Raw genomic sequence first — 12,140 nt, forward strand, 5'->3', positions numbered from 1 at the left:
AGTAGAGAGTATAATGTGTATTCATATATTATAATATTGAACCAAGGAGTTCAAAACTTAAACTTAGAAAACGTGTATTGTTCGTGACGTTGAGTAAAAATTATTTAATTGACACAAGTTGAAAAAGTAATCTTATCAGAGTTGGAATCCGTTTTTGATATTGATAATGAAAACGATTTAATTTCTTCTATTCATTGCATGCAAATAAACAAGTATATTATCATATTTTTTATATCTAGAAAGAATATTCCAAATGTTCTTTCATTTTTATATAAACTTCACATAAATTTAAAAAAAAAAAATATATATATGTATACATATATGCAGGCTTGACGCTTGGTGTTTTTGTGTGTGTGGAATAAAAGTTTTACGCCTTTCCAAAAAAAAAAATTTTCCGAATAAATTGCGAATAAAGTGAGCATTTTCAGAATTGTGTCCCACTCTCGATATATTGCCGCGACCCCGACCGCGACTATATCGAGAGAAGACTGTATAAATCATATTTTAAGGATCATAACATGCCATTTATTTTTTATTTAAAAATTTACCTCATATTTTTATAGGTCTTTTAGGCGTTTTTCCCTTTCGGCGTCTGTGTGCATCGCGCATTTTGCAACACACAACCAGCCCTGTCGGCATATACCTACTTACGTTATTGTTGTTGTTGCTACTTACCTCGAGTCTATTTGACACTGGCGTGATTTTTATTTATTTATATACACAAGACTAACGAAAACATTATTCTAATGCTGTTTAAATTTATCCTGTTATTAGATTTTCATTTCAGCTATGAAAAATTTGTTCGGTTTATTTTGTATGCTGTATCTACAAATGAATGAAAATTATTTCGGTCAAATAGACTCAAGGAGAAGAAAAAGGTTAAGGAAGCCAAAATCTGGGCCACTAGCGCTATTAAAACCAATAATCATTTTTAACCCTGACCAAGTTAATCTTTCGACCTATGGTGACTGACGAGTACTTCTTCCTAAATTTAGTGATTACTAAATAAACTATCGTTCTGACTTAGTAGACAAATTAAATTAAATCTTTGCTCTTAGGATTTCGTTGTATTTCCTTCTCGTTTAATATCATTCTCCTGTGTACTCAACAGAAATAATACTGTTGATTAGATCTATGTATATATATTCTGCTGATGTTAATCCATAGATATTTATTAGCCTGACCTGTGTTTCTTTGAATTCTCAATTTCTTACCAATAAACGAACTTAAAATCAACCAAAATATATTCTTTAGGAGATGCTTTAAGAGTGAGTGAAATACTATTGGGAACACTTACGACACTTAACCCTTCGGTGACACAGCTCTTTTTTTAATCAACTTCGACACACCATGGGTGGCTCACACCCAGAGCAATTTCTTAACGACTACCATTCTCAACTAAAGAATCCAATCTTTATGAAAAAAATCATGGGTCATTTTCAAGGTCTCTAGAATATATTGCAATAGTTTTTTAATTGAAATTGTATCACAGTTTTCGTAAAAAAAAATCTGGATTACTATATGTCGAGATAAAACGAAGAAAGTCTTAAAAAATTGTAACATTTACAAATTTCAATATTAGAAGCTAAGAATCTGTAGAGTTGTTGTTCAGATATAATATTTTGAGAAAAAAAATAGTTTGTAAGTCGGCTTCGGAAAAAAGGTATTTATTTTGCATATAGAACGTAGGCTATTTCGGTAATTGGAAAAATACAGATATTCCACGAATATCCAGGATATTCTACGTAGAATCTAGTTATTGGAAAAGGTACAGGGCTTTAAAATCAGCTTATGGGCAGCTCACACCCAGATGTCAACGAAGGCTTAACAATCGTATTGGGATCTGACATGGGGGCGGGGCCTAACCAAGATGGCACTGATAAGGTTAGAACTTACACGCGTTGTATATGCGGCGATGTGGTTCTTTATAAAATACGTTAATTTCTATGCGAAGCATTTGTGAGGCAGGTGCAAATCTTGCTTAAAGAAATTTCATAGAAGGCGAACGGGTGTTGCAAGCAGGACACATAATTAAATGTGGAGAGAATGAGGTTGGTAGTACATAGTCAGGTCGTCAGTTTTTCAGCACCTTGCTTACAAACTTCACAACTGAAAGGAAAACCACACGACGTTACTGTAAAACTGTCCAGAAATGGAAAAAATTTATCTTCTGTTTGTTCGTGTAAAGCAGGCTTAGGGGAGCAATGTAAGCACATAATAGCCACTTTGCTGTACTGTCGCCGATGAATTCATAACCTCAAATTAGCAGTGAGACTGAGCACACTTTCACAGTGCAGTAACTTCATATATTTTTAATGCTTTTAAGTGGTCCATTTTCTCTAAATTACCAACTACATTTTCTCTGTATTCAAAGCGTTCATTTGGCTTTGGAAAACAATGAAACTGCAGATCCAAATTTTTATTTGCTCTACTCTCACATCCTCTCACTGCACACTTAATTCTGATTTTTTTTTTATTTAGAACGCGGAGAAAAAGTTCCGACCTCCATATCAATAAACAATAAATAAACAATAAATAAGTAGTAAAACTTTAATTGTTTATAAATAAGAAAGACGCCACACCCCAATGCAACGGCACAAGAATGACCGGGGACTTATGCACTCTACGAGTGCTTCTACTTTCCACCACCAGATGTCATGGTGACGGATGTCAGATCCCAATAACAAATGCTTTCTTTTTTCGTGATCTTGACTGGCCAGTGATGTGCCTTTTCTTGATTGTTTGTGATTCTGTATGATCACATTTATACAGAAACGATTATTGGTATACTCAAATCATTGTTGGAATAACATATCCATTATTTTAAAACTGAATGATAAATCAACCATGATTCCCATACTCCCTGTTTCAAGTGGCTAGATAAACGAATAGGAATATTATAATATTTAACACAAATGGACATCATAATGCAATGTAATTTACTGCAATGTAAATATTTATATAACTTATAGAAACGTGCTTAATAATAATGGGTATAATTTTTTATCAGCAAGGAAAAGAATACGACAATAAAATTAGTTAGAAACGAATACAATGTAGTAGGATCGTATTATGTAAGTAGATGCTGAAATTTCATTTCTTCAACAATCTAGTTCTAAATAGAACATTTTGTTGTTTGTCATTCGATGAACACGAGGTCCGAGAATTATAACGCGGAATTGAAACGCAGTGATATATTTATGTACGAGGTTGAATCGTGAACAAATTTAATCTTACGGAGTTGAGTGTGGAGTTATTTCCCAAATTCAATTTTTGCCAAAATAAGAATATTATTAGTATATTATTGAAAATTAAGGGATAATTTTTGCAACAAAATAAAGGAATAAAAATAATTTATTTAATTTGATGAGTTTATGAACATTTAACATATTTAGGATACAATGTCCATTACGCCATACCTATGAGACATGATAATAAAGGCGATCATTGCCACACAAATTAAGAAGTTCAACCTCTCGAATCATTGAAAAATTATACAGTAAATACGGTAGTAGTATAATGCAAAAAGCAGGTTAGTGTGGGTTACAGAAACCTTCCTTGGTTAACCGGGTTAAGGTTAGGGTTACGCGGTGATTCGGACCCCTGGCAAAAAGGGAACCACTACATACATATAGTTCTATATAGATAATATATATATATATATATATATATATATATATATATATATAATATTATATAGATAATCTATAGGTATATTATTTATATACCTATGTATATATATTGAATTATTTAAATTATTATTGATAGATTTATGGATTACACTGAACTAAATTAATTATTAATTTGATGAACCCCTAAATAATCGGTATATTAATAAGTTCGAAAGATTTATTTATAGATAATGGTATATCAGTAGATAAATTTTGGTTTATGTATAAATCACTTATATATTAATAACATATAGACATGCATCCAAGTCTGGCTCGTATCTATAGGTAGAATTAGGCAGCTGCCAAGGGCGTAAAGTTGACAGGAGGTAAAAAATGGTTTTTCTCATTGTTGGCATTTATTAAAATAAAATTTTAAATGAAATAGTACAAATTGTGCTATAAATGTTTTAAGCTACGAATAAAAATTCAGAGTCACGCCATCAAAAAGCTCAAGTAAAATGTATTATATTATAAATAAAAAGCGCAATTTGGAAATTTTGCCTAAGGCGAAAAAAGGTGGCTACATCACTCTGTTTACATCTAAAATGGATAATGACCCACCATAAAGTCTTTTTGACTGCTGCTGTATCGTTGCACATTCTAAATAGTATTATTAATTTTCATATTGCAACTGAAATATTGCATAGATATACAGGGTGTTTCACTACAGGTGATAAACCTTTTAGGGGGTGAGTCTACAGGCCAAAATGGGACGAAAATATAAAATTAGATTTTTTAATATCGGACATCGTTTTCGATAAAATTGACTTTGAATTTTAATTGTATTCTACATTTTCATCTTATTTTGTAGAATCACTCCCAAAAGATTTACCGTCTGCAGCGAAACACCCTGTATAATAAACAGCCGTTGTTAATTTCTGCTGATTGTTATAAATGTCAGTGTATTTAATGAATAATAATACTTAGAATTATACAGTAAGTTTTTTGCAAATCAAAGATCAATTTTTTCTCTTTTAATTGTTAAACTGTGTATAGTGTAAAGAACACACCTATGATAATACAAACTACATGATATACCTACTATGATATTTAAAAAATTAGTATTTCAATAAATCGATATGTTCAGTGTTAAACTGGAGATAATTTCTTTCAAACATAATGTTAATCTGTAGTTTTACAACCTGTATAGATATGTGCAAATATTTAAAAAATAATTGAGTAGAACGTAATTATTTCATACCAAACGTAACAGTGATTAATTGACTGCTTCATGTGAAATGTATTATCATTCATTAGTTTCAATTTTTTATACATAACTAAAGCAAACTACTGCAATAGTACATTGCGTCACGCACAATACTTTTTTCAATACCTGCATGAAAGGTGTGTTTTTGATAGCCTGCTGAGCGATTCGCAAAAAAAATATACATGTTCGATTGCTTTTTTATTCTGTCGAAATTAATCAATACGTGTATTTATTTTCCAACAAAATAAACTTAAAAAAAACTGCTTGCGATAGTGATTCTAATTTGTGGTTATCTCGCCACTCCATAAATTTGTTGCACATCGTCGCGTACCTTTCTTTTGATTTCGACGGCAGCAAATTTTCCTCAATCGCTTTTGCAGCTTCTGCTAGTTCGGGGGGGGGGGGGGCGTGTGGTATCCCGTATCGCTATCGCTCTCGTTATTACTCATTTTATCTTTTAATAAAAAGGGGTGCTGTGACAGTTGTAATATCAAGATAAACCGCACATTATCGATAACGATTAGTCGAGCAGTTGCATCTTCATGCCACAGGGTAAAGGCTGATTCAGACACGTCGGGCAATTTAGTCGAGTAGCGAGTAATTTAGTACTTTTTCGTGTGTAAACACTAAAATTTACAAGGGAAGATCCCGAACTCGAAAATTCAAAAATTCTGAAACTTTGTGAATATGTAGGGGATTTCCTCCTGATTATAACGGTAATTTTTATTTGCTGCCCAAATTCACTCGAAGGGGGCGAAATTAACCCCTGAAAAAATCGGCTATTTTCCAATTTTCTGTTATAACTCGGGAACTGTAAGAGATAGAAAAAAGTTTCGAGACAAAAGTTACTTCTTTTAGTTAGATCTATCATTTGGTAAAAAAATATTTTACAGTTCCCGAGTTATAGCACAAAATCGGAAAATAACCAGATTTCCAGGGGTCAATTACACCCCCTTAGAGTGAATTTGGGTAGCAAACAAAAATTGCATTGTAATCAGGAGAAAATTCTCTATATACTCACAAGGTTTCAGATTTTTTGAATTTTCGGGTTCGGGGTCTTTCCTTGTTAGTCAACTAGTTTAGTAAAAAAATGGTAAATTACTAAATTACTCGCTACTCGACTAAACTACTCGATGTGTCTGAATCAGCCTTAAGGGGTTATGCCTACCTGCAAGGTCTGAAAACGCAAGTGTATTCGGGATTTTTTTTCTTCAATTTGAAGACTTTTTTTTAAATAAACGGTGGTAGATTCGAAAGTATATATTTTAAAGTTCTTGTAGTTTTTTTTTTGCAAAGCGATCTCTCGACAGCGCGTTTTTTATTACGGTGATCACTATAGCTACGACCTGGTTCATCAGAAATAAAAAATTCCACCAAATTTAGTCAGTATATTAGATTAGCTTGTCCTTAATCGTGGGTTTTTCATTTCCGTTGGGTAGTTGTTATTTTACAGATGGAAAATGATGAAACATGAGCGCGATTCTGTGGTGAAAATCGATACTTTTGCTATGAGAAATTGTCATTTTGTAGCAAATTAGTATCTTGGGATAATAAACGATTAAGGACAAGATAATCCAATATACTAACTAAATTCCCGCGAATTTTTTATTTCAGCTGAACCAGGTCAGAATTAGAATGTTCACCGCAAACTACTTAAAAAAAAATCGCAAAAATTAGCACAAGTAGTTTAACATGTACACTTTCGAATACATAAAGGTTTATTTAAAAAAAAAGTCTTCGAGTGCTTTAAAAAAAATCCCGAAAATACTTGTGTTTTCAGACCTTGCAGGTAGGCATAACCCCTTAACGCCAAACTCCAGTTTCCTTGGGAGCAAAGTAAAAAATTGCGAATGCGTATGCGCGTAAAGACTTTCTCCCTTGGGAGAAAAGTAGAAAACGCGAATACGTCTGAAATTGGCCATTTTGCTCCCGCTCAGCCGGCGTAAAAAACACCCATTTTCATGCAGGTGTTGAAAAAAGTATTATAGGACGTTTTCATGTACGTATGGTAAAATGTTTATAATAAAAAATTTGTAATATCTAAATTTTATACGTAATGAATAGTGCTGCTTCTCTTTGGTATATTTGTCCGTAATGGATTTTAAAAATGATACAGGTGTTCGTTTCCTCAGAAATAGCTTCAAAGCGTTGCGAAAGAAACTTATTGAAAAATGAGACTCCATCGAAGCGAGACTTGTGCCGTTTTCAGCCATTATTAATATTCGCGATTCTTCAGCAGGAGCACATTTGACGATGCTGGTTTCGAATGCTATCGCTTTTATAGAAGCAGCGTGTAAGATCGTTAAAATCGACATTTTAAAAGAAAACATTAATCAGGAATCAGAGTCTTCGCCATCAGAGAAGGAACTTCTAAATCAAATCTGTGCACAAATATTTCTTAAGTATTTACTGTAATTTAAAAGCACCTTGTAAAATAATACCCATTTCGCAGGGTATGCTACTGTGCGAGTAACGTTTGCAAACGAGAAAATTGACCAGTTAAAACAGCCCACAAAATACTTTGTATTCAGAATATTTAATTACAAACTAGGTGAACAATAAACCCAATTTATTCCAAGAGTTAAAACCGCACTACTATGTTTCTTCTTAAATAATAATTGATATTGTAAAAACAGTTGCTATCAGTGATGTCTATAGAAAAAACAAATATACATGAATGTTATGAACGATATTTTACAATTTAATAACGCATTTGTTAATGTTAATTTCTTTGGAAATTTGCTTTCATTCAAATCGACTAATGTGTTCTAAATTTAGCTTGGAAGTGCAATTGTAATGGAATTAGAGAAATAGTCAGAGGGAAACGTACCAAGGGAGAAATACAAAGTTATGAAAGGCAATACGTTTACTGCTTGGATCGATGCGAACGTACAGCATGCACCTGCGAAATCACACTTAAGTACCGCGCGTTTCTCGCACAAGGTTCGACACTTTTTTGCGGCGCGTTTGCATCATTATAGGTACACCCTTGTAGAAGCAGGTCAAGCCGGCAGATTTCCTCGGCGTTCGATTTTCACATACATATGTACATCATTAAAAGAGCGAATATAACCGGACCGCGGTTGGTGAGCATTTGGCAGAAGACACAACATCGATTCCAATTGGATCGCGTATGTTGAGCCTGCTCTTCAATTTCCCAAACTTTCCGACATGGCTTCCGTTGACGCACATCGCACGCCAGAAATGTATACCGCACCACGAGTTTACAGTTTCGACGAAAGTGTAATGGTGTCCTGGACGGTATTTTAAGAATAGTCGATCAGAACTGACGTTTTTATCGCCTCTATGATTCTTCTTGTTCGCCAAATGATTTCGAACTTTTACGACGCGAGCCCCTAAATTTTACCAACGTCGTATTGCCAAGAAACTAAAATCATTGTTTCTTTTTTTTATCACATCTCGTCGATATTCCTGACACTAAGTGGAAACAGTTATTCATTAAAAATACTTGTTAGACGCTGGACGCTGATGATCTTTCAATTTTTCTTTGCTCCATAGTTCCGAATGCTGCATTTGAGAAATATCACTCCATGTATTTTCGTGGAATATCATAACCGTGATGTCTGTAGGATACAGAATAGGGGGGGGGGGGAATTTATATTTGAATTTTCAGGTGGCCTGGGTGCGGGATAGTTGTCTTTTGATTAACCAAATACAACTGTAAAAAAAATTGGAAAAATATTCATGTCTGCAGGTTTCTCCTACAAATGATTATATGATCATTTTTTTTTCTAATTTTTTTTTACAGTTGTGTTTGGTTAATCAAAAGACAACTATCCCGAATCCAGGCCAACTGAAAATTGAAATTTAAATTTTCGCCTATATAGTATGATTATATAATCATTTTTAGGAGAAAAAGGAACCTGCAGACATGAATATTTTTCCAAATTTTTTGTTACAGTTGTGTTTGGTTAATCAAAAGACAACTATCCCGAATCCAGGCCAACTGAAAATTGAAATTTAAATTTTCGCCTATATAGTATGATTATATAATTATTTTTAGGTGACAAAGGAACCTGCAGACATGAATATTTTTCCAAATTTTTTGTTACAGTTGTGTTTGGTTAATCAAAAGACAACTATCCCGCACCCAGGCCAAATGAAAATTCTAAGAGTGACCCAAAAATGAGGCTTTTTAACCTCTTTTTGGTCCCGCGATTTTGGAACGGAATTTTGTGCCATATGATACCTTGTGATGAGACATCAATCACTACAAATTTTCGAGTTGAGGTGACAATTAGTTTCTGAGATATGGATGGTCAAAGAAGTGAAAATTCGTTAAGGCGTCAACCCACACGCTTCGATGTACCTACGAACTTCTATGTCAGTCCGATAATTTAAACAATTATTTCCAGGGGCTTTGTTGACTGCCAACAACGAATTTGAACTTAGATTTTCAAAATTCACAAAAAAAAAAATATAAATGTCTGTGTAGTGAGTGTTTTTTTTTTAAATATATCGTTCACCATATTAAATCGGCCATTGTGAGTTTCGCTGACTGCTAACAACGAATTTGAACTTAGATTTTCAAAATTCACGAAAAAAAAAATCAAGAAATATAAATTTCTGTGTAGTGGTTGTTTTTTTATAATATATCGTTCACCATATTAAATCGGCCATTGTGAGTTTCGTTGACTGCTAACAACGAATTTGAACTTAGATTTTCAAAATTCACAAAAAAAAAAAATATAAATGTCTGTGTAGTGAGTGTTTTTTTTTTTAAATATATCGTTCACCATATTAAATCGGCTATTGTGAGTTTCGTTGACTGCTAACAACGAATTTGAACTTAGATTTTCAAAATTCACAAAAAAAAATATAAATGTCTGTGTAGTGGGTGTATTTTTTAAATATATCGTTCGCCATATTAAATCGGCCATTGTGAGTTTTGCTGACTGCTAACAACGAATTTGAACTTAGATTTTCAAAATTCACAAAAAAAAATATATAAATGTCTGTGTAGTGTGTTTTTTTTTTAAATATATCTTTCACTATATTAAATCGGCCATTGTGAGTTTTGTTAACTGCTAACAACGAATTTGAACTTAGATTTTCAAAATTCACGAAAAAATAAAAAATAAAAATCAAGAAATATAAATTTTTGTTTAATGGGTGTTTTTTTTAATATATCGTCCGCCATGTTGAATTGGCCATTGTGAATTTTGAAAATCTAAGTTCAAATTCATTGTTAGCAGTTAACAAAACTCACAATGGTCGATTTAATATGGTGAACGATATATTTTAAAAAAAAACACCCACTACACAGAAATTTATATTACATGATTTTTATTTTTTTTGCGTCAATTTTGAAAATCTAAGTTCAAATTTGTTGGTAGCAGTCAGCAAAACCCCTGGAAATAATCCTTTAAATTATCGGACTGACATAAAGTCCGTACATCGAAGCGTATGCGCTGACGCATTAACGAATTTTCACTTCTTTGACCTCCCATATCTCAGAAACTAATTGTCACCTCAACTTGAAAATTTCGCGTGATTGATGTCTCATCATAAGGTATCGTTTCGCATAAAATTCAATTCCAAAATCATGAGACCAAAAAGAGGCTATTTTTGGGTCACTCTTTAAATTTTCGCCTATATAGTACCGCTCCGCCTTAATGCAGAATTACATACGTGTGTGAGTTTTTGAAGTGGTAGATAATAGGTATAACTTAAAGACATTCATAATGTGTTGTATAAAATTTTACTTTCTTAAACGAATACTAACACTATTTTCCCTTTTTAATATTAGTACTTTATGTACCTACCCAACTTGTGTATTACTATACTTTAATAATATTTTAATTTATACAACAAGACTTTATTTCACAAAAAGGCTTTTTAAAGGAAAATAAGGCTTCATAAGCGAGTATATACTTAAGCGTCTTTTCGAAGCTTTCGAGATGCTTGCGATTTTACGAGAACTGTGCTAACTATTTCTAGTGGTAGGGTTTCCTCGAGATACTGGCAGGAAAGCTTAAGGATTCGTTTTATTTTTCCGGTGGGAAGTGTTGGTCAGATTGCGAATTTAGGTCGAGGAACACTAAATTTATGACCCTTAAAGTCCCAAGCATTTCCAGTATTATTCTCAATTTTTCGACATAAATCACGTTCTTTGCAAGTGGTGAAAAGTCTTGGGTGACATTTCACAAACGATGAGTACACCAGCGCATTCCACTTGACGGATGTGTTATAAGTAAAATGGAAAATATTAAGGTAATATTAAATGCAACGGCATTTCAACAAATTTTATTGCTTCGCACAGAACCATGGTGCAATCCATCAGATATTAGCGTACGTTTCAAAAACTCTTTTACGAAGCTTTTACTTGCCCTTCAGACATTCCAACCGTGCACATCGTCGTTTCGAACTCGATAAAACAGAAATGTAACGTTTTATTGCTCCATTAAATGCATCAGTATCTACTATATTTGTCATGTGAAAAATTGATAGTTAAAACAGTGCAAAGAGCTACACACGTAGTCATTTTTCGTTATTGGCAATTATGTATTAAACTTATTGTCAAACGTTTAATATCTTTTTCTAAGAGAACAGTAATTTCGATATTGAGTAATCAGTTCAACCAAAAGATCCACGTTTACGATAGCTTTTGGTGTAAGTAAGGAATATATTACTGAAATTAATATTTCGGTGTATTAATTATAGGTATAATTGATGCCCAATAAAAGTTATTATTGAAACAATATGCTTGGGTCAAGAAATTTACTTTGGAAATGAAGTTTTTAATCAGCTATCCAATATAAACAAGTAGGAAAGAAATGAACACAAAATGTAAGGTTTAATTTCTGCATGGTGTATAAAAAAATAAAATAATATAGCCTCATATACAAAACAAGGTTAATAAAAAATGATCAAACATGAGATCGAATAACAGAGTTCACTCTTTAACTTTCTGACACAGATATACAATGCAAATAAATTTCTTAATTTATTTTTAAATTGTAGCAAGAGCATTGTTAATCATACAAACAATTTTTTCGGCTCATCCCATGCAACATAACGTAGGACTGATAAAAGGGTTAATAGATCGTGCTGTTTTACTTGCTGACCCCGAATTTCGACCAGCTAACTTGCTTCTTGTTAAAGACACTTTGAAACGTAATGCTTACCCTGGAGAGATGGTTTCGGCAATTATCAGGGAACGTATTTTTGAGATCTATCATCCGCTATTTGTTGAAAAACGTAAAGAAGAAAAAACTAAAAAAACTGGATAGATTAGTTGG

General features: G+C 32.9%; 2 protein-coding genes across 3 annotated transcripts in view; both read left to right on the forward strand.

Annotated features, from left to right (window-relative positions):
- Positions 1 to 12,140, forward strand: part of LOC143373933 (uncharacterized) — a 94,240-nt gene that overhangs the window by 42,801 nt on the left and 39,299 nt on the right. The gene's annotated exons all lie outside the window — the stretch shown is intronic.
- Positions 1 to 12,140, forward strand: part of LOC143374154 (uncharacterized) — a 43,444-nt gene that overhangs the window by 1,469 nt on the left and 29,835 nt on the right. The window lies entirely within an intron of this gene.

The sequence above is a fragment of the Andrena cerasifolii genome, chromosome 10 (assembly GCF_050908995.1).
Source record: "Andrena cerasifolii isolate SP2316 chromosome 10, iyAndCera1_principal, whole genome shotgun sequence".
In the NCBI taxonomy this organism is placed as follows: Eukaryota; Metazoa; Arthropoda; class Insecta; order Hymenoptera; family Andrenidae; genus Andrena; species Andrena cerasifolii.